Here is a 25,973-nt window from a genome sequence, read left to right as displayed (position 1 = left end):
ATTACAATTTTATATGCTAGAGAATTATCATCACAGTCATTTCCATGTGCAGCAGACAGAATAAAGTAAAGTATAAATGTAGGCATTTTTCTCTTACAAAAGCAAAATCTGTTAGGCCATACCAGAATCTATATATACCCAATTTCAAATGTCAATTTGTCTAAAATGACTTAATTTTTATAAAAAAAATCTGACTTGGTTTGGTATACAAATTGTCTTTAGAATGACATAAATCCTTTGCAACGTTATTTTAGTCAATATACTTGTAAATATTATTATCTAACACCAACATTTTCAGTTATAAACACGTTACAAACAAAAAAGTGAGTCTAAGGCCTTGTCTACACTACAGGGGAAATTTGATCTAAGCTACGCAATTTGAGTTACACGAATAGCATAACTCAAATCAACGTAGCTTAGATCTACTTACCATGGGGTCCACACTACGCTATGTCGATGGGAGATGCTCTCCCATCGACTCCCCCTACTCTTCTCGATCCGGTGGAGGACAGGAGTCGAGGGGAGAGTGATCTACATCTGTCTTCACTATCCCGCTAAATCGACCACCGATGCATCGATGGCCACTGGTTGATCCCCTGATAAGTGTAGACAAGCCTAACAAATACAAATCCCAGTTCTGAGGAAGTTTATGGACTTAAAGACATCATTTGACAAAAATGAAGACAGAGTTGCAGTCTTCAGAGATGAAAAGAATTACTGTAAAGCTTGGGAGGAATTTGTTACACTGAATGTGAAACAGCAGCATTCATTTTAATGGGCTTTGCTACCACCGTTACACTCTTGGAAACCTGTTTCTTGCACCACAGATGTCTTCACTTAACAGTGTCAAAAAGCCACACCCCAGCCATAGATTTTCTGACTAGTATTGAAGAAGCCACACAAGCAGGTTTGAATAAGAAGGATATGCCTATGATAGGTGGCATCCCTGAGAAAAAGGGACCATTTTCCAATATATGAACACATTTTTGAAGGTGAAGTTAGATGTGCAGGCACATACCATCACCCATTGATTGAAGTGAACCTCGCCCCTCCAGGAGGGACTTAGAAGCACCAGATATTCGGAATGAAGGCTGTATTTGCCACAAAAAAGCCACATGTATTTTACACTAAGCTATTTGGAAAAAAAAAAGGCCTGTTCTTCTACCACCAGTTCAGTTCCGGCAGTAGTCAGAGTACTTGTGCAGACAGTGTCAGAAGCTGCCGTATTTTTGCCACAAGACCACTCTGACCAAGGTTAGACAACAACAACAGAAGAGCTGGCAGCAGGAGCCTTGTCTACAATGTAGAGGAAGCTGTAGGACCTTCGCAACAGGCCTGAGATGGCTCTTTGGAGGCTTCTGAGATCCACCCACCTACCAGCAAGACTCAGTTCTCCTAGCCCCTACCCTGCTGAGTCAAAATACAACACAAATTAGGGTCTTCAGATTCTAACAAGTCTTGTCAGAGGTCAGGAGAGGCCAGTGATGACGTATGGGGGGGCGGGGAAACAGACGAGCCTTAGGCTCTGAGGGACGGGGGGCCCAATGTGAGAGGCTCACTCAGGGTTCTCACTTTCCATGGGCTTCAGAAATTTCACAGGATGAATTCCCTCCATCTCCTCCCCCCATACCCAGGCTCTCTTCAGATGCCTCACAGATCTCATAAAGGGCTGCAGGTTAAGACTTTCTAGCTACAAACCTCAGCGGGTCCACAAGGGGAAGAGGACTGACTGAATGAGAGCAGGGGACACACAGGTAGGATACTAAAGGGGCATTCCCCACATTTTGCTTTTCTGGGGAGCAAAGAACTTCCTCAGCTAACTCCTGCTGCCCCCTGACTTGCACTGGTGACTTCCAGGCAAGCTAAATCTACCTACCAGTCAGCATACCATTGTAACACTACTAATTCAATTTGTATCCATTTTTTTAAATTGACTAACCCAACTCAGCTTTGGTCCGGTGGACTGGATCATAGCTAGGGAATCCAGTAAATGAGATTCTCTCTCACCCTCCCACCACCACTTCTTTCCTCTTCTTCTTTCCTGATTTCTGTTACGAAAGCAGCAACAAAGTTAGATTTTTCTGAGTGCTGATGAAAACGCACTTTTTTAGGGTATCATAATTCGCAAACCTCTTGTCCAATTCATTTAAAAATTGGTAGAGAATTTCTGTCTTGGCTCTAGAGTTTACTTATCATGAAACATCATGATGTTTAGAGGCAGGATTAAGATTGGGCTCCTACAGGAACCCGTTACAGTATTAAATATGAAGCCTCTCGTACAGCTTCACAATGTAGATGAAGTGTCAAATAATTAGCTGAAGGATAAACAAAAATTTGGATTTGTAAACAAAACTGGTCCATAGTAGTGTCTGAACGCTTACTAAGATCATGATCTCCAAAAGCATTTAAATAGCTCTCTGTTCAGATTCCCATTTCCCTATTTTACGAAGCAACATAAAATTCTTTCCAACTGTCATTTTGTTTAACCTTTAAAAAAGCAAAAGGGATTTCGTTTTCTCTTTTCTGTCAAGTAAATGAAAGGATTTTCTGTGGCACCATACTGTGCTCTTTCAAATTCATATGCATTCTTCTTCCACCATCAGAATTTAGAGAGAACATAATACAAAGGAATAAAAGATTAAGTAACAAAGAATTACACTTTTGTTATTTTATTCGATTTTTTTTTCTGGCCAGTATAGGTCCGCACTGAAAAATATTTAGAATTAAAAAAGTTACCTGCAAAAAGCAATGTACTAAATTCCATTAACTTTAGTAATGTGCCCTGAAGACCCCAACAGGCAGGCTATTTAATTTGTTAGTCTAAACAAAAGTACATCAATACATAAAATCATCTTAACTACATATGCTCAGGGAGACAATTCATAGTTTTCTTCCTTCTGCCCAATTTATTTTAGCAGATTTACAATGTGAGTTGTGCTCAAAACCACAGCTCTAAAAGATCTGAACTGTGGCTGTTTTTTTACTCTACGAACTTTCTGTGGGTTAAAATAGCTCACAAAAATCTACAGTGAAGGGTGCATACTATAGGCAAATCTTCTACAGAGCATTAATGTTTATTGGACAGGTAGTTTTTTTTTTTTTTAAATTGCACTTCCTTTCTATTTTGGAACAGTAAAAAAAAATCCCATTAAACCAACAAAGCAATATAAATCTTAATATTGCAGATTTTGTGGCCAGCAAGTGAGTTTTCTGTGATCTAGGTCATTATTTAACCTGTACCCATGCTGGTAGTGTCCAAAAATAGTTAGCATCTGACAGATGATCAGGAGAGACTCAAAAATATCTATGGAGTCAGAAAAGCTACCTCATGAAAGCTTCCATTTGGCTCTTACAATCTCAATCATGTGGAAAGATTGAATGGGACCACATTTCCTCTCTCAGCCCTATTGGTGGTATCTCCTGAATAAGGTTGGGGAGCATTGATCAGTGCAAGGAAGTGTATAGATGTCTGTGTGCTCTTTAAAATATGTAGAAAACTATATAAGAAAAGGGACAAAAAGTTTGTGGTAATACCAATGAAATCTGTGAACTATTCTACTGGTTCTAAACCAAGTGAGGTATAGACAAAATTTAGCTCATGATTTTGGAACAGTGTACAAATGTAAGCTGCAAGCCTGTTCTCCAGATCAGGTGAAGTATTAACTCTTTCTGTATTGTGCTGATTTATCTACTGGTAGTAAACAGAATTATTTATTTATTGAGGTTTTCTCAATAAAAGAATTGAACCCACTGGTATCAACAAGTTATCCTAAGTGCACAGCACTTGGATAAGTCAACTATTCAATGGAATTAATTTGTAAATTCATTTTATTCCGCTAAAAATTTACTTGTGCACCATTCTATTATACCTCTCTTAACCACTAGGATTCCTAATGACTTCAATTCTAGTTAGGCATAGCTACGTACATTGTCTTTTTCAAAATACTGATTGCCCTCGTCACATTTAGTGAGTTTTGTAATTAAAAATTTAATTACTGTTCCTCTACTTCTCATATTTAAAAAGAAATAAATTTTAAAAACTGACCTCGTAGAAGCCAATCTTGCCTCTTAAAGTAGACAAACATATTTTCAAAGGCTCTTGCCAGAAGAATAGCAACAGTCCTTCCTCCGTTAACACACACTGATCAAACAGTTTTCATACATGATAGATAACTGAGTGATCACATTCAATGGCTCACAGGAGTAATTCATAAAACAGAGACTAAAAAAGACCTAATACTTAGATCTTAGATGTCAAAAAGGTCTTTGAAAAAAGCAGAGGGCCTTTCCTAAAAACACTGCTATTGGAGATGGGTTTGGGAGGCAATATGAAGACTTGGATAACATACAACAAAAGAATAAAAGTTAATGGGGCCACACTCCAAAAAATTTCAACTATTAAGAGGAAACAGACATGGTTGACCTCTGTCCCCCTAGATGTTTGCCTTCTTTATTAAACTTGTGGTACAAAAAAATACATCAGAATAATAGCATAATGGTTAAAATTAATAAAATGGAACATAAAACTGTACTGTATGTTGATGTTGCTATACAAGTGGTTACCGATCCAATACAATCTATGACTTACATTCTTAAAGAAATTAATGAATTTGGTGATATATCAGGCTATAAGTTATACTACACCTGAAATACTAAATATATGGCTGGAGGAATCGATGATTAAACAGCTGCAAGTTGCATCTGAGTTTGTGCAGTCTAAACAAAAAAAAACCACATAGGAGTAATATTTCATATAACCTCAAATAGCTATATGAAATTAAGTTTCCTTCCATTATTTCAAAATTAAAAATCAATTTGTTGGACTGGAAACAACTACAGTTGCCTTGGCGAGGCCATATTCCAGTCATAACAATCAATTAGCTTATGGTTGCCAAAAATTAACTTTCTATTTCAGGCTGTAACAATATGGATACTAAAAAAGAACTCTAGAAGAAATTCAGAAAAGAATTTTATTTACATTTGTAGGGGGCAAAAAGTTCCAACAACTTATAAAAGACGACTCTACAGACCCACTCTGGAACCGGGATTGGAAGCACCAAATTTACTGAAATATTATTATTAAGATCACTATCACCGTAATACCATGGTGACTCCAGAAAATAAAGAACAGATCCCCCAACATCGGTGTCATGGAGAAATAAAATATTTTTTTCAACGGAAAAAATAACAGTCTTATACCAGGATCAAGTAGATTTTATAATGTATGGTTACCATTTTGGGGATTTGAACAAAATAAATATGGAGATAATAATAAGAGGTTAACCAAACACAAGTGGGTCTTTTCAAAAGGTAACAGATACAACTTACAAATAAGTTTTGTTAATAACACGTATTCGTTTAGTCATTATTAGCAAAGTTGAATAAAATTCACAAGAATCTATTTTTACAATTAAAGACATCTTCCTTACCATACATTTCTAAACACTGCATGCACTGCAGCAGAGAACTAGGAAGCTGAGTGTTGGTATTTTAAGTCAAAAAATGTGTGTGTTTATACAGCATCTAGCACAATCAGGTCCTGAGATCCTGTTTGGGCTCTCTATGTGCTGCTCAAATACAAACAAGTAATCAATAATAATAATAATAATCTACCTCAAGCATTCCATTAGGCATTGATCCTTCAAATAAAGGTCAAGTTAAAATAAGCACATTTGTAAGAAGAATTCTAGGTGTGCTAATTTTCATTGTATCCAATGATTTATTGGTTTCATTCACATTAATGAGAAGCCTGTATCCTGCCAAGAAGCCTTTTCTGTACTTAAAAACGTAATTATATAATCAACTCTAAAGTACTGCACCTGTACAGAGATGCAGTTTCTAAATGGTAATGTTGAGCATCTTAAAATAAAGCTACACTGTGAGTTTCTAAAACTTGCCTGTGGTGCCAACCTCCCCGCTACTGATTATAAAGGCTTTCAGACAGATTAATTTCCCAAAGACGAACTCATACAGTACCAATTACCATTTTAACAGCAGCAATCTAGTTTATTACTTATATAGAAATACTAATACCTCCAAACATATTCATCAAGTAGTAATCGTACATTATTCTATTCACTTTAAACAGAATCCAGAAGGGATGTTATGTACTTTATTTGCCTGACTTCTGGCATACAATTATGCAGCAATTACTCAATTAGGGTGGGGGGATTCACACTATTATAACAGCTATGTTAGTCTTCACTGTACTACTATAGAAATCCACTAGTGACTAATCATTGCTGCATAGTATATAGACCACAATTTTTTAAAATTTATTTGCCTAAAATAAAATAGGGGCTTAGGAACCTAGCTTTAGTGTAACCCCTGCCTTTTTTTTAAAATGATCCTGGCCATCATCTTTTTTTACCAAGATAGGCTCTTCTAACTTTCTTCCATGACAAAGTCAAAGTTAAAATTTGAGAACACAAACTACCCTAAATGTAAGTCATATCAAAATGATGAATGCCTGGTTTTACAAGCTTTTTGGAGCTGTAAAGAGCTTAGAGCTTTAGAGTTTAATTATTTAATAAGGCACTTGACCCCAAGCTCAAGGGGGGTTTTTTTAGGAAGGTGAAAGCAAAAGTGTTTTGGGGTGGGTTGTTTTTCTTTTCTTTTTTGGGGGGGGAGGGGGGGGCGGGGAAGACAGGGACTCCAGAGAACATTTCTTCAATCTCAAAATAGCGTAATTAACTTAAAAACAAGATACAAAAATCAACATTTCCTACTAAACCTTATAAAAGAGAGATCAACCCGAAATAAAAAACTCACTTTTAATGCAAAGTTGTCTGTGACTGGAATAGTTCTGTAAAATGGCTGTATAGCAGTATAGCTTTTCCCCTCCCACAGCTAAGGTTTATAAGAAATACAGAAAGGATTGATGCAAACAATTTTCTTCAAAGTGCTAGGAAATGCCAGTTTCTACACTTCAAAATATAAACCACATATATAACTTGTGGGATTGATCATTTGTATCAATGCAAAGTGCTGATAAAAGTTTAACTCAGGGTTCTCAAACTGGGGGTTGGAAACCCTCAGGGGATCATGAGGTTATTTCATGGGGCATCACGAGCTGTCAGCCTCCAGCCCCAAACCCTGCTTTGTCTCCAGCATTTATAAAGGTGTTAAATATATTTTAAGTGTTTTAATTTATAAGGGGGGGGGGGGAGAAAGGGGTTGCACTCAGAGGCTTGCTACGTGAAAGGGGTCACCAGTACAAAAGTTTGAGAACCACTGATTTAACTACTCCTGAAAGCCAAGAAAATCCACTTTACCTTTGCACAGCCAGAAGTGCTTGAATTCTCTTAACTCTCATTACTGTTTCACCTTACAGTAGATGCCCTATGCACTGTTGATGTAGCTGTGTTGGTCAACTACTGCTATATATTTTAGTCAGAGCGCACAGATGTATCAGAAACACACTAAACCAGTGGATTAAGGATAACATGTGAGAGCTAGAGCTGGGTGAAATTTTTTTCTGAAAATAGTAAATTAGTCAAACAACATTTTGGAGGACACCAAAACTATTCACAAATTTGGGTTAAATTTGGCAAATAATCCTAGCAAAAAATGAAAAACACCACGAATTTCAGAAGTGTCTATTCTTAATCCACACTTCGTTTTCAAATGTCATTTCAATCAACATTCAAAACATTTTGTTCAACCCAAAACATGTCTCACTGAAAGGAAATACAAAAAAATTTTTAAAAGAAATTAGTTTCAATTCAAAACAAACTGAATATTTTTCTTCAGATTTTTCAGTTCAGCCACCAAAACAAAACACAAACACACACAAAAAACAGCTATTTGCTCAGCTCTAGCATGATCAGTAAGTATAACAAGAGTTTGATTCCCCACTCCTAAATCCAGTAAATTTGTCATTACTTTAACTGAATACAAAAAAGCCTAGGTAATTGAAGGTATTTACCTCAAGAAGTATTCACTGAGAAATCAAAGCTATATAATTTAACACCAGATAGCTGTGACTATCAACATAACTACAAAAGGCCACAACAGGCGAAAGTAAGTTTTAGTAGACTTTGCAAATGCTGTCTCAAATGTTGCCACTCCAGAAACGGTTCCTACAAACACTACATCCTTCAAAGGGTTGCCTCTATTGTGCAAAAGCTAGTCTCAAACTGCAATAAGCTTCAAACCAGATCTTTTCATATCACACAGTTTCTAATTAGCTGCTACCGACAAGGAGAGTACATTCAGCATTCAGCTCCATGTTTACATTTGATATAAGAGGAATGCATTCATTTTGATGTGAATAACTACAGTACTTGATTAAAGTTCTCTCTTTGAGCCTCTCATTGCTAAGACCAGGTCGACACTACAGCCTTACGTTACGATAACTACGTCGCTCAGGGGTGGGAAAAATTCACATCCTGAGCAACGCAGTTATACCAACCTAACCCCTGCTGTTGACAGCGCTATGTCAATTAGACAGCTTCTCCCATCAACATAGCTACCGCTTTTGGGAGAGGTGGACTAACTACACCGGTGGGAGAAGCTCTCCCATTGGCACAGTAGCATCTTCACTGAAGCGCTCCAGCAGCACTGGTTCCGCTGTGCCACTGCAGCTTTTTACCCTTCTGAACCCACTACGCAGTATCCAGTGCAAGTTCTTAAACCCTTTCCTGAAATCACAGGTCTGGAGAGGACTGAATATTGCAGAGGATAAGTTTCCATCCCTACGGTGTTATGCCACCCTTCCAATATTATGCACACAGACTGCCTTCAGACTGAAGTTTGAGAGTTTTCTGCCTATTAAAAACATTACAGATTTGATGCAGCTTGCTTCATTTTAAAACTACAGAAACCGTATCTTCCCAGATGCGATTGCTCAGGGGTAGATTTTTGTTTTGTTTTTTAAAATGTTCAGATTTAGAAACTGAAGGAGATAAAGATTACCCCAGAAAATGGAAACCATTAAAAGATTTAAGACTTAGATTTTCCACGTGGGCCCAATAGAAGCCAAGAGGTCATATTCTTTCTGAAAGGGAGCAGTGTTAAACACTCAATAGTCTGCACAATATATAATCTCTGGCACATAAACAAAGACCATCTTTAAAGTAGAGGGGGTTCACGGTTCAATCAAGTCAAGTGCCACTCTAATTAAGTGGCCACATACATAATCACATAGACCATGGTCACCAGCTACACAATGAGCAAATGTGACTTCATTTTAAATCAAGTCAAATTTGGACTATAAGAATCTGGTCGACTCTGGTTATGCCAAACAATGTTTTAAAGCATATAAAGGAGTAATTGTGAAAAAAAATCAAGGGATGCAACTTAAACTCGCCGCCTCTCTCCCTCTAAATATATGGGCAAGTAATGGAAAAAAAAGAGTCCTCTTGTAGATTACAGCAGTAAAAAGGAATAGATAGGGAATACTGAATTACTGTTTTTGGACATCTTCTTTTACAAATTACAAGGCTACCAAAAGTCAGGAGACTCTTTCCAAGGACAGATGAGAGATTTAAAAAGTTGTATGAGAGTAGAAGTTCGCTAAGCTGAACATGAATAATTTGGAATCAAGGTCTAGTATCTTGTTGTCATTGTTAGTGCAGGAGCAGCAGTGTTGGCTACAACTAAGCATTGTTATTAGCAATATATAAAACTTTGTAAAACTTGTCACCATTTGGGCTGCAATTTTACAAATGTAGTCTCTGTTTGAAAGTGAACAGTTTTTGGCAAGGGTATGCAAAACAGCCATTTTGGACTATGAAAAGAGAGGGAGAGGAACCCACTTTGCCCACTACAAAAAAAAAAAAAGCATAGTTTTTCTTTGAACAGTTCACTCCGAAGTGACTGAGGAGGAAGCTGAAATTTTGCAGTGAAACAGCCTTCACTGACAAGCATTCCAGAGAAAACAGATTTTGAATTGACCTAGTTATGATTTGTTTAATCTCTACACATGCAATACATTTTACACAGTTCTCTTTCACTATGTTCATAAAGAACAAAGCAAAAGGCAGACCACACTACCTGTTAGGAAACTTTGCCGCTTACCCCTGGATAAAGTTCTAGTAGGTAGGGTCCCATGAGAAGAAAATCCAAGGGGAAAAGGAGTTCAGGAGAGCTGGCAGCTTCTCAAAGAGACTATACTAAAAGCACAATAGCAAACTATCCTGACATGAAGGAAAAGCAGCATCTGAAGCTCTTTCATGACCTGAAAATGAAAAATGAATCCTACAAAAAATGGAAACATGGACTAATTGCTAAGGAGGAGTACAAAAGATGCAAGGACATAGAAATAAAATTAGAAAAGCAAAGGCACAAAGTGAGTTACACCTGGCAAGGAACATAAAAGGCAATAAGAACAGGTTCTATAAATATATTAGGAGCAAGAGAAAGACAGAGGAAAGTGTAGGTTCACTACTGTGAGGGAAAAGAAAGCTAATAATAGATGACAACAAGACTGAGGTGTTTAATGCCCATTTTGCTTCAGTGTTCACTAAAACAGTTAATTGTGACTAGATACTTAACACAATTAATATTAACAAGGGTGAAGGAACACAAGCCAGAATAGGGAAAGAAAAGGCTAAAGAATTGTGACAGGTTCCCCAGGGTGCAGCCTAGGACTGTGGGACCACTGTACCCCCTTAACTCTCCAGCCTGGACTGTCTCTCACAGTGCTTTGCTAGTGATAAGCAGCAAACCGCTCCAGGCGCTGTTATCATTCAGCACAACAGCACGTGGAGCCCCACACCCAGCTAGACTGTATGAATGCTCCCAGAGCCACTAATGAATCACACAGGAAAAGGCGCCAAGCAAATCCCCCCAGCTCCCAGCCTTGCACCTCAGGAATATACCGTCTTGCACTGCTCAAGATGAGAAATGCAGATTTATTAATTGGTTCACCACCTCATCAATAGAAAGTGGATATACACCAGCCTTTGCAAACCTGACCAGTTTTGCCACACACTTCTTGCAAACTCACTGGTAAAGATAAACAGTGAAAGAAGTTTATTGGCTACAAAAGATAGATTTTAAGTGACTATAAGCAATAGGCAAAAAGTCAGAGTTCGTTACCAAAAGAAAATAAGCATGCAGTCTAAACTCTCAACCCTATTAGACTGGGCAACATCTAGATTAAGCAGTTTCTCTCACCACATTAGATATTGCAGTTCATAGTACACAGAGTTCACCACTGAAACCTGGGCCAGTCTCCTCTGTTGAAGTCTCAAGTCTTCTCAATCTCCTTGTTGCTTGCAGCATAGGTCGAGGCAGGAGAAAGGCCAAGCACGTGGCCCCTGTGTTCTGTTTTATACCCTCAGTCCCATGTGCTTGGGGAACACAAGTTCAGGCATGTCTGGGGAGCATTGCTGAGTCGCCAGGCAAGGTTGAGCAATTCCCGTGGTGTGGCCTCATGCAGGTGAGTCATTGAATTGTAGCTCCCTTGGTGGGCAATGGCTGTTGATGGGTTGTTTGACACTCCACCCGGGTGTTGGTTACTGTCCTTGCTGTTGCCTCTGGGGAGCTAATATCTGGCTGATTCCCCAACTTATAGCATGTTTTAGTGACAACCATTCAACACAATCCTCATAACTTCATATGCATTGATGACATACATATATGGATAGAGAAATGACTTTCAGCAGATCATAACCTTTCCCCGATTCATATAAAGCATGCCTTGTAAGGTAATATCACAATTATATATACACAGATGAGGAATATGCGGGTTACAAGACACTCCCCCAAGGTATAGAATGTCACAAGAATATTTAGAGAAGTCAGATGTATTAAAGTCAACAGGGCCTGAGGAAACTCACACTTGGATACTTAAGGAACTCAGTGTTGTGATTTTACTTACAGTACATTACCTAAACCAATGAAACACAAGGAATTCTCCTACTTTTAAATTTACTTCCAGCAGTAGAACAACTACTTTCCTTTGAGATATTTTGTCAATTATGAGGTTGTTTGCAGAACAATAGTGGCAACACCCGACATAAAATAATCAATTTTACATGAACACTTGAGGTAAATAAAAGCAGATTTTCTTTGTTGTGTGTGTCATACAATGTAATTTATCAAATGAATTAAAATTTCAACTTAATCCAAAAATGACTGAAATGATATCTTTGCTACCCCTATACATACACCCCACATACCCCCTTCTACAGCTCAGATAATGAACTGCGAGTCATCTAGTTTGACACCACAACACATTCAAATATGCCCATATGCAGTATATAACATATTCTGGTACAAAGTACTTCCACACTAATGCAAGAGCGTCACCTAGCACTAGCCACTATATCCAGTACATGAAAAGTAAAGATTACCGAATAGTCTCTCTTACACTCAAGCCAGGTTTTCAGAAGAGCTTAGTGCCCCTCAGCTCCCACTGAGATCATTACTGTAGATGTTGGGTCCAAACAAGGCAAGGACAGAGGGGTGTGATTTTAGGTAATAGGGGTCCTGATAAAAAGATATGAGCAAAACTGTGTAAAACATGGCCGGCACTCTATTCTCTAAATACTCTACCAGATACCACCTGGTATCTATGGAAGTCCTCTGATATGAATTCAGTTTATATCAAATCTCAGTGAAAAAAATTTTAGGGACACGTTTTCCAAAGTGCTCAGCAACCACAGTTGGAACTTCATTGTCAGAAGAGCACAGCTTCCACCAAGGCCCCCAAAATGGCTAGATGTTCAGACACTTAGCAGGCAGCAGCTCCCAGGGAAAACAAAAAGGACAGCTGAGAACTTAATAAAAGATACACTCTAGAACACACGACACCAAAATGTGACAATAGTGGTTAACACAGTGTTGCCTTAATTTTTTTAATCAGGACCCAGATTACCTTAAAAACACACACCTATATCCTTATCAGGATTGCATCTACAGTTGTTGTTGTTCATTCTTCAAGTTCAAAGATGACCATGATATCACTGATTGGTTTGGTTTCTGTGAACATGTGAATGGCTGATCAGGCCAATTTGAGCTTTGAACGGTCTGTGGCACAATAAACAAGAGATGCCGCTATGGGTTACTTCATTAGCAGCAGACATACTGCTGTTCTGAGATTTACACTGCTGGCACTTCTGCTGTCAGTAGTTCTCCTCTGCTTATAGACTGTAGCTCCAGTATGGGTGGACATCGCCAGGTAGAACGGTCATGAGTGAGATTTTCCCAAAACGGTGGGTCAGTGTTGAAATGTCTCAAGGATAACTTGAGGGAGTCTGAAACATTTCTTCTGGCCTCCCTGAAAGTGCTTTCCCTCCTTTAGCTCACCATAAAAGATCTTCTTTGGCAGTTGCTCATCTGACATTCTGGTGACGTGACCTGAACATCTCATCGGTGATTTCACCAACCAAGTATGGATGCTCGGAATACCCGTATGAGAACCTCAGTTTCTGGAACCTTGTCTTGCCATCTTATCCTCATCAGTTTCCTCAGACAGCTCATGTCAAAATTATCCAGCTTCATAACATGGCGTCTGTACAGTAATGATTAACAAGCATACACCAAAGTGTTAACTAGGTTTTTAGTAAGATACTTGAACTGGAATAATTCCTGCGTCTTTGAGGGAAAAAAAGTAAAGTACAAAACTTTCAACAACAAAACCACAATCTCATTGAACGCTGAGGTACAGACAATTTCAAGGGACTGACTGAAATAGACATTAAACACAAAGATTCCTCTTGTACTGAGGAAGGGAGAGAAAGGAACAGATCATAGTTGGCTTAATCATCAAAAAGTCAGGATCATCGCTGAAGGGATCACCCCACAGAGCGAACCAGCTACCATATTCCTCAAGATATATGAGCAATACTACCCTCAGTTTTTACTGAGACTAAGACACAATATATCTGAAAGGGAACACACGTGAGAAGACTAATATAACCTAGTGATTTCACAATGTAGTTTGCTTCTCATTACAGTTATTCTGCAGAGAATACAATTATAAAATTCACTTCTATTTCAGAGATTTTACATTTAGGTTCCCCTCATGCCTCCCTTTCCATGGGACTACACTGCCCAGAGGGGAAAGTCTGGAAACTCCTTAACAGATTTACAACTGCCTTCACCAAACAAGGACACTCCACCAGAGAAGCAGATCACAGCATGGAACAAGGCACCCAAATACCCCAAGAGAACCTGTTCCAAATATGGGGACCAGGGGGAGAAAAACACATGGACAAAACAAAACTGATTGCACACTAACCACATACCTATCACCCCACCCTGGAACCCACATGAACAATTACAATCCATACTTAATGGGGACAACCTCCTGAAAGAAATCTTTCCCAAACCCCTTCTTCTGGCCTTCGAACAAGCCCCACACTCTCACCAAGCTCATCATCAGAAGCAAGCTGCCCACAAACAAGGACACACCAACTCAAAGCAGCACCAGACCCTTCCAGAACAACAGATGCAAAACACGTAAACATATCTTCACTGCTACGATGATCAATACACTCCCATAACACGCCATTCAGGGCCCATGGGTGCTACACCTGCCTATCACAGCATGTGGTGTACCTCATCCAGTGCATCAAATACCCCAAAAACTACTAAATGGGTGAAACTAGATAATCACTATACTCTCAAATGAACTCAAACAGAAAAATTATGAAAGATTAAAAAAACACGATAGAACCCATAGCAAACACTTTTCACAAAACCATCGCTCCACATCGGACTTCTCAGTCCTCATTGTCAAAGGAAAGCTGCACAACACCTTCAAAAGACAAGCCTGGGAGATTAAATTCATCCACGAGCCCCAATTACCAGGAATCAGGCTGGGCTGGAATGCCAAGAGATCAAAATCAAGACACAAATCAGAGGGAAGGGATGATGAGTCTGTTACCAGGAGTCAGACCAAGTCAGGATACCAGAAGGTCAGGATCAGAAGGCAGGGATAGGTAAATACCAGACTGGCAGCCCATGGCAGGGTGAAGCTTAGTTGTATGGACAACTTTCAGTTTCCTCCTCTGGCATAAATAGGGGCTGTGGCCCCATCAAGAACCTTGGAGCTCTCAAGGGCAGGGCTTGTGCCCCACTTGGGCTTCCTGGTGCCCAGCTGTCTGTGAGCTGGGAGATGGATGATTAGAATGTGATGACTACCAGGACCCTCATGAACCTGGGTTCAAGACCCATGGAGCATGACATTTCCCTAGTGCCACATAGCATATTAATGTTTCACAGAAAATTAGAATTTCTGACTTTCCCTTGCTTTAATCATTGACATTATTCAGTGTGTGGCTGGGTGAGGATTCACTACCTGCCCCAAAAAAAAGTTCTTCAGTAAGATTCTTTTTGAGTTATTATTTTTGCTACACAAATGTCAACCTGTCTAAAATGAGATTCAATTTCTTTTAGCCAACAAATACCAGACATGAATGAGCCAAAAGGGAACGTATCTGTCAGTGCTAGGCTTAAGAGGCATACTGAGTTATTTGGATTAATTTCAAAGCACACATGTAAGTCCAACACAAGCTGCAGCATGATAGACTCATTCGTGTTAAGGCAGATTTTGACTGTAATATTAAAATGAATTACACAGAGGCTAATTGTTAAACTCTTTACCACAAAAAGGTCTGGACTTTTTAAATATTTCCCATCCATAGCAATATTGTGAGAAAAAAGAATGTAAAATTTTGCAGTAGTTTTCCAAGTTATTCTAAATTCCTTGAATCCATCACGATAAAACAAAATATACAACTAGATGTGGTTCTGCACAATATTAATGAGCATTAGAGTAATCTGTTACTAGAAAAATCTACTATTCCACTAGTGATGAGTCTCACACTTTTTAGTTCATCATAGTAATATATAATGTTGGCATGTGGCCTTTTTGGAAACTGCCACGGTCTTCAGTAGATGTAATAATACATAATAATAAAAATCTAGCTCTTACATAGTGCTTTTCATCAGTAGATCTTGAAGCACTTTACAAAGGAGATTACTATCAGAACCTAGACATAATGAAAGACCCACTATTACTACACCACTGTAAAATAGGAGATTGTGTTTGCTTATGAAATGCAGATTAGTGAACATAGGTTAGCAGGGATCAGCAACCTTTGGCACGCGGCCTGCTAGGGAAAGCCGCTGACAGGCTGGGCCGGTTTGTTCACCTGCAGCGTCTGCAGGTTTGGCCGATCGCAGCTCCCACTGCGGTTCGCCGCTCCAGGCCAATGAGGGCTGCAGGAAGGGGTGGCCAGCACATCTCTCAGCCTGCGCCGCTTCCCGCAGCCCCCATTGCCCTGGCATGGTGAACCGCGGGAAGTGGGAGCTGCAATAGGCCGAACCTGCAGATGCTGCAGATAAACAAACCAGCCCGGCCCACCAGCGGCTTTCCCTGGTGTGCCACGTGCCAAAGGTTGCCGATCCCTGTGTTAGAGAAACCTACTTTTCAGGCAAAAATGTTACCAATTAATCTCATGCACTATTTCAGAAACGATGTGATTTGTATACAACAGCAACCGATCTCAGTTACCAAAGAGAAGTAAACAGGAGATCACTATGCTATTAGAAAATAATCAGAGTTTAAGGAGCAATTATTCCAAAGTTTTAAGAGCAGAAGTGGAAGCAGTATTGGTGACTCTTTGAGACATGTCCCTGTACGGGTGCTCCAAGACCCACCCTCCTCCCTTCTACTTCAGAGTTCTTGTCAATGACTCTGTGGTAGAGAAGGAACTGAGGAGGATTCGCCCGTGCACACTGGTTAGCCTCATGGCAGAGCACGGGGCAGCGAATGCACGGGCTGAATGGACACTGCTACCAAAGTTCTCCTATCAGCAACGCAGGGACACAGACACACCTACAGTGGAGCACCCATAGGGATGCTACTCAAAGAAAACATGCTGTTTCACAATCTATTGGCTATCAATATTCATTTATTCTCCCACTCTTTCCATCCCCTTCAAGCTTTTGTTATTTATTATTTGTATTGCAGTAGCATCTCAGAGCCTCACCCACAGACCAGGACCCCATTTACTAGGCACCCTGGAAACACAAGGGTCCGTGGCCATACGAGTTTACAATTTAAGTATAAAATAAGAGACAACAGGTGGTTGCAGACAGACGAGGAAACACAAGAAAACAACGAGACAATATTGGTCAGCATGATAGCTTTCATTCTTCATTCTTTCCAACACATTGTACCTAGCAGAGACATATCACTCAACATGATCATGGCTGTACATCTCCAGAGAAGAGACAAACTGATTTAACCCACAGTCTTAGAGAGCGTGTCAAATTCTTGAAGATGTTGACAATAATAAAATAGAGGCATTACCATGCAAGTAAGTTATCCTGAGGAAGTCTCTCCAAAACAAAAATGAAAAGGCTCCCCACAGTACTGCACTAAATTTAAACCTCTGCAACTGCCCCGTGCAACTGACAGTTGGAGAGCACATCATCAGTTACAGACCAACACATATTATGTCTGACAGGTGCTTGACAATCTATTTTGTAAATCAATTTGAAAAAACATATTAATCAAAAGTTATGGTGAAGAGTTTAGTTCAAGTGCACAGGAGATGAGAAATTCCATGCGGGAAGCCACTACATTTCCTTATTTACACATTCAACCAATAATCTAGGATTCTGCAGTGAGCTTCCTTTGTGTACAAAAGTGAACAGGCTACATGTTCACAAATGCACTAAGTATTTGTTTGAATAACTTTGTATGGGATCATCTTGACCATCTTTTCCATCTTTACTATGGAAGATAAACAAAACTGTATTGGAGTGGAACCTTATTTCCATATGTGGAGCTCAAGATACTGCAGACACACATCCTAGGCATGTCAGGCACTACATCCTTGTTATTTTTAACCAATATTTTTCAAAGATATTTATCCTCATCAAGAACAGTTTAAGGTATCTCAGTGAGTTACACTTGCATCAAAACAAGCACAGAAAATAAGATGTTTAGTGGGGTGCTACAGAGAATGGGGCTGTATCCAACCCCATGTAACAATTTGTATGGAAGAATTCCCTCTAGTGCAAGAAATAATTAGCAAAAATTCTAAAGCCTGTGTTATGCAAAAGACCAGACCAGACCAGATGATGGTAATGGCCCCTTCTGGCCTTAAAATCTACTTTCATTAACCTTGCAGTGGGATTTTCTTAGTGAGAACATGACTGCAGCGAATACTAAACTATTAGGTTTTACTAAAACAAATGAGATAAACACAAAGACAGAGAAAGAACTAAATTTGTCCTTATTTACTTGAAAGTGTTTCTTTGCTCACAAAAAGGTTCAATAAATATTTCATATTAAAAACAACAAAAAAGGATAGTTTTAAAAGGTTATCAGGCAGCCTATTCAATTAGATCAACACTAAAACTTACTTCAAGAACAAAGTTTCATATATTTTTAATCTTTACTTAGAAGCATTTGTCCCATATAAGTAACAAGCATTCTATTTTTTTTTTAATCACATTTGTTTTACGCAAATTTCAACCAATGTGATACTAGGTGCTATTTCTCCTTCAAGAAGATTGACTCATCCTTGCAGTATAACACAGCCTCAGGAAAAAAGGGCAGAGAATGAATGCGACTGAATGGTGACAAAATAAAATCCCATAATGCATGAGCTAGAAGCAGTATTTGCAGGTCTACAAACTTCCCAATAGTTACCCTTTCCAACAACTGAAAAAAACCCCACATAATTGGAAGCTCTCTTAAGTAATGAAAGATATGAATGAAACCGAACACTCATTAATGCAGAGTAACACGTCTTTGCCCCAAAAAATCTTAAACGTTAAGTCATGTTTAAACAAAAAAACAGCAAGTTTACAAAGTTTAAACTATACCATGTTTGCTCTGTACCTAAAATACACTCACAGAATTCCATTTTGTTTCCTATTCAATTGTATTGCTATACCATGATAATACATATTATCCTGTTTTACAACATATATATTTCAATATCTTAACAATAAAGCTATTACAACTTCTTGTCAATGGAGCTATTGACAATGTACTGACTCTATATACAAAAATCCATTAATATGTTTTATTAAATAATGATTCTGTGCATACACAATGGGTAATTTTTAAATGAAATGCACAGACACACATTGACAAGTACTCTGCCTAAATATCATGTTTCAGAAAGCTATTTCTGAATTACAAACACAAAAACATTTGAAATTCTTCAGTGTAGCTCTTATAAAAATTACATGCTAAAAGGTTTTTCCTTCCAAATTTGTAAGAATCAATTTGCTGATGACCCTAAATACTGTATTTTAAATTGTAATTATAGTGTATTACAGCACTTCTGACAAATCCTGAACTCCAGCAAATATTTAAGAAAAAAGAAAATATGAATTAGTCCTCAGATCATTAGCATTAGAAAATCCCAAAATAAGACAACAGGTGCCCATAGACAGTAGCAGTACAAAATTCCCTGCACAATCACCTCAACCCAGGGAAAGCTTCAACTCTATTTTAAAAGAACATTGCCTGTTGTCAAATGGACTAGTCTATAGGTCCATTAAATCTTCGCAGGTCTGCTAATAACAGTTACAGTTGTGTTCGTTAGTTCTGTCATGTGATGTTATTTCTGTTCATAAGAAACTGGACTGAGACCAACTCATTTCATACAGGTTATCAAATGGCTATACATTTCAATGGCTCTGTATCAAATCTCAACCCATGACTTGGGGAACTGTTCTGATCAATATTGTTTTAAAATCTAATGTGAAAATAACTTTACTAATTTTTTGTGTGACCTCAGTCACTCCAACGGAGACCAAATGACAGTCATACAAAAGAACCAATAAATAGGAGTTCAATGAGTGAGTTTGGTTTTGTTTTGGAACAAAACCGGCTTAAGCTGTCCTCTTTTTCACCAGTTCAAGAAAGAATTTCCAGAACTGGTACTTTTTAATTCTGAGCAGCATAACCACCTCAACATTTGGGGAAAAACCCCTAACCACGATTAAACTGAAGAGCAGTGTGACTGAAATAATTTAGCTGGAGAAAACATAAGTAGTGCATCTTTTCTGTGGCCTGGTTGCTCACAATGTACACTGATGAAATGTGAGTACCAATCTCCAGCAGGCACTACAAAAGGGAAGGAAAGCAGGAGGAATACAAGACCCACCCATAAGGGGGACAATAAGCACTAATCATCTACCTGACGAACATCTTAAAGCAGTGGTTTTCAACCTTTTCTCATTTGTGGACCCCTAAAAAATTTCAAATGGAGGTGCAAACCCCTTTCGAAATTCACCCCATGGTCCATGGACCCCCTACCATAGAAGCTTTAGACTGAAAATTGCCTGAACAGAATTCAACTATAAATGCTGCACATGCTCAGCACAGCATTTGACATAATGCAAGAAAGGGTGCTAAACTGCGGGCTTCTACAGTAATGACAACACTTCTGGGTTTTGACTTGTAGGTGAGGGTATTCACATACTTTGATTGATCAGAAAAAGAGACTGCCTTTTATGGGATCTAAAACTTCATTTTCATAGTCACCTTTCGCAGACCTCTTAGACATAGTCTGTGGACCCCCAGGGGTCCATGGGCCACAGGTTGAAAACCACTGTCTTAGCGGAAACATCCCAGTTAACAGGACAATGCAGAGGCAATAATGTCTAGAAAGAAGTGTTTAAGGGGTGGCAGATGTCCAGGCCCAGTATCCCAAACCTGTATCCAGCATGTGGTATTTTTTGATAGCTTCACACAGTTCCTCCACAGAAGATTTCCTATTTTTGGCTCATAAAGCAGCTACCATTCATGGAGAGAGAGACAGATCTTAATTAAGAAGGGGACAATAGTATTTTTATTAAATACCTCAGATACATTTTGCAATTGCTTCTGTTTGGACCTCTGAAGAACAACAGAAAGGCTGTATCTTCACCTGAAAAAAGGTGGTGTTTTTCTACAGTGAGATAATCAATGCTCTCACCGTAAAATCCTAGTGGAGATAAGGTAGTAGTTTTCACACAGACTAGTCTCCCCCAAACTCTTCAACTCAACCTGCTAGCTCACGTGAAAGCTACTAATTGACTTGCTTTCCACCTCAGTTAACTCGAATTAAGAACACAACTTTTCTCCTAGTGAAGACACGGCCTGTGTCATGATGAATGTTTTGAAGGCCATGATGATAATGAGACAGTGCTACATCCTCCTTGCAAGCCCTAGGATTAATGGTAAAAACTAGGAAGAATACACAATTTAGTACTGTGATCAATTGGGTTAAATCTTTCTGTTATGAGTCTGGCATAATGGCCGCCTCGCATTCAGAATACATGTAAAGAAGCCATTGTAATCAGGTGACAAACTGTTAAGCGTCCTCCACCCCAAACACAGGTCCATGTGTCCAGCCAAAACAAAGGCAAAACCAAGGAATTTGAGCTATGTGGGCAGGGTCTTTGCTGGGTATTTATTGAGTGAGAGACTGTGTGTAGGTCAGAACAGAGACAAAAAGTAAGGAGGAAGCGAAGTAGAGAACAACAGAAGTAATAGTGATGTGGTCCTGAGAGAAAGTTAAGGTGAGCTTTTAGGTACAGTGTGCTGTCTGGAAAAGCAGGCAGAGAACACAAGCAAATAGTTCCCTGCACAATTCCTTGTGTTCAGGGAACAGAACTCCATGTATAATCTTTGTAAATAAACAAATGAACAAACAAATAAATAAAATCAAAGAAAATACTACCGTCAGTTTCTCCTCCTAATGGAACAACCTGCAACACCCAAAATTTGGCTAACCACTTGGGTCAAAGAGTGTAAACAGTATGAACGGCCACCACCACCTTGGGAAAGAAACTAGGACACTGCTGCCCTTTCACTTTACCTGATCTTCAGAGAGCTATTAACACCATTGCTCACATAACTGATACAAGAGCAACTAGATCAGTGGTTCTGAAAGCTGATCTGCCGCTTGTTCAGGGAAAGCCCCTGGCGGGCCGGACCAGTTTGTTTACCTGCCGTGTCTGTAGGTTCGGCCGATCACGGCTCCCATTGGCCACGGTTCACCGCTCCAGGCCAATGGGGGCTGCGGGAAGTGCGGCCAGCACATCCCTTGGCCTGCGCCGCTTCCCCCAGCCCCCATCGCCAGTGGGAGCCGCAATCGGCCAAACCTCGAACACGGCAGGTAAACAAACCGGTCCGGCCCGGCAGGAGCTTTCCCTGAACAAGCAGCAGACCGGCTTTGAGAACCACTGAACTAGATTATGCATCCAAGAGCATAAAAGAAGTGGCACAACACCTAGTAGCTCACAGTGGGCCTCACAAAGATAACCGCAATTGGTTGAGATCCAAGAGCAGTTTCTTGAAAGATCTCAACACCTGCCTAGAGTGGGTAATTTTCCTCCAGGCCAAGAAATGCCCTACTGGAGACGAGCTCCAGCTGATCCCAACTAAAGAGAGGTTTGTACTTCTGTATTACCTTGCCCTTTGACACTAGCTAGGAAAACTGTTTTGAACAGCAAGTAGTTGTTTTGATAATTCTTCTCGTACAGCACCAACATTGCCATATAGAGTTCCAGTCTCCGGGGATAAAATGCATCTTACTCAATGCTCTTCCTCATACCAAGAGGACGCATACAGAAGCCCTCAATGCTAGCAGGCTAGACTTTGGCAAGTAAAACACTCACCGCTTCATGACAGCACTTCCTTTCAGAGTATTTCTGCACATTGGCCCCTATAAAAATCACGCTTAAATGAGGCAGAAGGCTGGGGATATAGGACTGTTAAGTCTTCTGACAAAAGTTCTACCCTGGGTTTGGTCATGTTGTCATGAAATCATCAATTCAGATAAACTGGACAAGGAACTGTCACGTAACAGGATGCAATCCAGACTGTTTCCATTTCACAATCTCAGCATCTAATAGGAAAACCTCACCCTTCTTCTGGGTGACTGCAATAGCCTTTAAATAAATCAGCTCCAGGAGTTTCTCTCCTCCACTACCATTCCCGATACCCCCAAAAGTATTGCATATAACTCTGGATGTTCTCTTCAAATGATTGGTTAAATCAGTCAGGTCAAATGATACTCACCATCTATGTCCTTTTGCTTACAAGGGACTGCCACAACTGTTATTATTTATACTGTAGTACAGGTCCAGAAACCCAAATTAGGGACTGAGGCCCCATTATGCTAGGCCCAATGCACATATACATTTAAAAAACAAAAACAAACAGTCCCTGCTCCCAAATAATTTGCAATGCTACATGGGCCAGGTATAACCCTAATGTAATTCTATACTGAAATCCTGTCAATTCCAGGTAAAATTGCACAATCTCTGGGGAACAGCTGATGTAGGCATTAAGTTTATACTGATTTGAATGAAATACAGGGATCCTGCCCAGAATTACTGGCACCTGACAAGCACATTGATCCATTTCAAGTCTATTAGCCAAGGACAGTGTGGATTTCTTTGGAACCCAGGACAATTTACAAGAGATATCTTAGAACTTTTGCTTTCCTAGTAGAGCACATACAGCTCCTACAGTAAACAGCTGTTTGCACCAAGGTTTCATATTTAGAGTGGAGTATAGGGGAAAAGAAAGTTACTATTGTATGAGGTAAGTCAAGGAACAAAAAAATTCAGAGAAATCTCTTTTCCGGAGTGATAGGAACCCTAGGGCCCTGGTTAGCTTCACCCCACCCTGTTAAATTGGTGGTTCCCCCCTCTTCTGACAACAGTGGAAAAGCAACACACCCACACTAATGTGACTGAATGGCTTGGGAGGAACGTAAATAATGTTGTAACTTACCAGAGGACCTACCAAGAAATTTGCAATGATTGAGTTTAACAAGATTTTAAGAAGGAAAGGTAAGGATGGATTTTAAAATGCTTTCAGATCCTTTAGATGCTGTAAAGTGAAAAATATCATTCTTAATATTATCAGATGTGAAGAAACTAATGAATATGTTAACATTTAACATTATAATTCTCCAATGCAAGAGGACTGGTCCAATATGGAAAGACACAATAATGGGCAAGTAAGTGCAGGTTCATTACCTGCAAGTGCACTAAACCTGGTGTAGACAATCAAGTGAAAAATAAAGACCATTAGTTTTCTCTTGTAATGAAAATTCAATTTTCAGTTTAAAAAAAGAGATTTACAGTGTATAGCTCCAAAATTACATAAATACCTCCAAGTGGTTGTTTATGGGGATTTACATGCTCAAAGTAGCCTGAATGAGTAATATCACAGCTCGTCTCTGTGAAACCCATCAGCTGTAGCATTCTGTTGCCAAACTCATAAACAGGAAGCAGTTCCCTCCTCCCCCACCTCACATTTTTCAGGTTTATTGATTTAATGAGAACCAGTTATTGTGAAAGCACTCACATGTTCTGCTATCACCGAGGGAAGAAATCTCTACTTGGTTACGGTGACTGAAGTTCCATTGTGCACAATCCCACAGAACACTAATGTCGTCTCACAATGGGAGTTCAGCAATCTCATTTCTAATCATTAATTATGAGAGGATAGGAAAACAGGTATTGCAGGTGCCAATGCGCGTTTCAGACTGCCTCAATCACAGCGTGCCCTGAAAATGGAAGATTGTTTATTATGCATTGTTTCTACAGCTGTAATCCCCATGGACTCCAACCGAAGATTAGAGCCACACTGTCATCGACCCACCTCTCCCCAAACCTCCTTCTTAGAGAGTTCACAAACTATGCTCTAGACAATATGTGATAAAAAGTCTTGTGTAAACTGTTTGCTGAACCGCTTGGACCACAATCTACCCAACATTCAAAAACACCTTATTCCCAGGATGTCCCTTTAACTGACAGTGATTTACTCTCAAGTGATCGGTGTGCTTTTTTTTTTTTTTTTTTTTTTTTACACACACATCTTCAAACCCAGGATTTGGAGCCTTTCATATTTATTTAGATAGTGGTGTTTCACAACCAGTTATGGTGAAAGATAAACAGAACTAGTACTGCTAGGACATACAACACCACATATTCTAATTGATTTACTCTTGCTTGATGTTGAGTATTGAATAATAAGGGCTGAGATTCATATCCCTCCCGTTTCTGCCTTGTGCATACAATAGGGGTGAATGGCATAAAGCCCCAAGCCAAGGGAGATTCCCATCAGCAAAGGAAATGAGGGAAAAAGCAACAAAAACTGTCTTCAGAAGTCTCTCTCACATCCCTGGCATATGGGGCATGGCAGAAACAAGGCAAGGGGTGGGAAAGAAAGGAGGGACAGGGCTGCAGCATGCAGAGCTGCAAAAATTCTGGGTGGGTTTTCTAGCCATTGGCAGGCAGAAACAGGCAGCAATAACAAAGGCAACCCTCCTTAAAATTATCCCAGGGCTGATCCGGCCCCCAAAAAAGCCCAAAACTAAGAGGGTGCAAAGGTGACTTAATGCCACCTTCACCGCCCCCTCAGTGGGTTATGACTCCATTTTAATTGGGGCTGATGTTAGACTTGCTGGGGCCCAAAGCCCGAGCCCAAAGCCCAAGCCCCAACGCCCCGGGTCAAAGAGCAAGGGCTTCAGCCCAGGGAGGTAGGAATCGGGCTTCAAGCTTTCCCCTCCCTTCCCCTGGGCCAGCAGGGCTCGGGCAGACTTAGGCTTCGGTCCCCCTTCCAGGGGTTGTATAGTAAATTTTTTTTTTTTGGTCAGAAGGGGCGTGGTGTCACAGTGCAATGAAGTTTGAGAACCCCTTTGTTAAGGTATGTCTTCCCTGCATTGTTAGGCCAGCCTTTTACTCAGGTGTGAACCCTAACCCCCGCTCCCATTCACACACACAATCCTCTCATCTGAGGTAAGTGGTGCTTTCAACCCGGGCTAGCTGGCCCAGCTGGGGGTATGGGTTAGAACCCAGGTTCAGCTTTCACTCAGGCTGGGAACCTGCCCACTTTGCAGTGAGGATATAGACTAAACCACTCAACTGTGGTTAGTCCTCCAAGGACTTCCCGCATTTCTCCCTGTGCGCCCAGGAGAAACAAATTCTCCCTCAATTCACTGGGAAAGAATCATCAAGGGGCAGTTCAACTTACTGCAGCA

At 39.9% G+C, this 25,973-nt stretch overlaps 1 protein-coding gene across 4 annotated transcripts in view; it reads right to left on the bottom strand.

Annotated features, from left to right (window-relative positions):
- APP (amyloid beta precursor protein) overlaps positions 1–25,973 on the bottom strand; it is a 295,623-nt gene that overhangs the window by 234,206 nt on the left and 35,444 nt on the right. The window lies entirely within an intron of this gene.

The sequence above is a fragment of the Lepidochelys olivacea genome (genome assembly GCF_965140295.1).
Source record: "Lepidochelys olivacea isolate rLepOli2 genome assembly, chromosome: 1".
Classification (NCBI taxonomy): domain Eukaryota; kingdom Metazoa; phylum Chordata; order Testudines; family Cheloniidae; genus Lepidochelys; species Lepidochelys olivacea.
The sequence above is the reverse complement of the archived record's forward strand: the minus strand, read 5'-3'. Positions and strand labels throughout refer to the sequence as shown.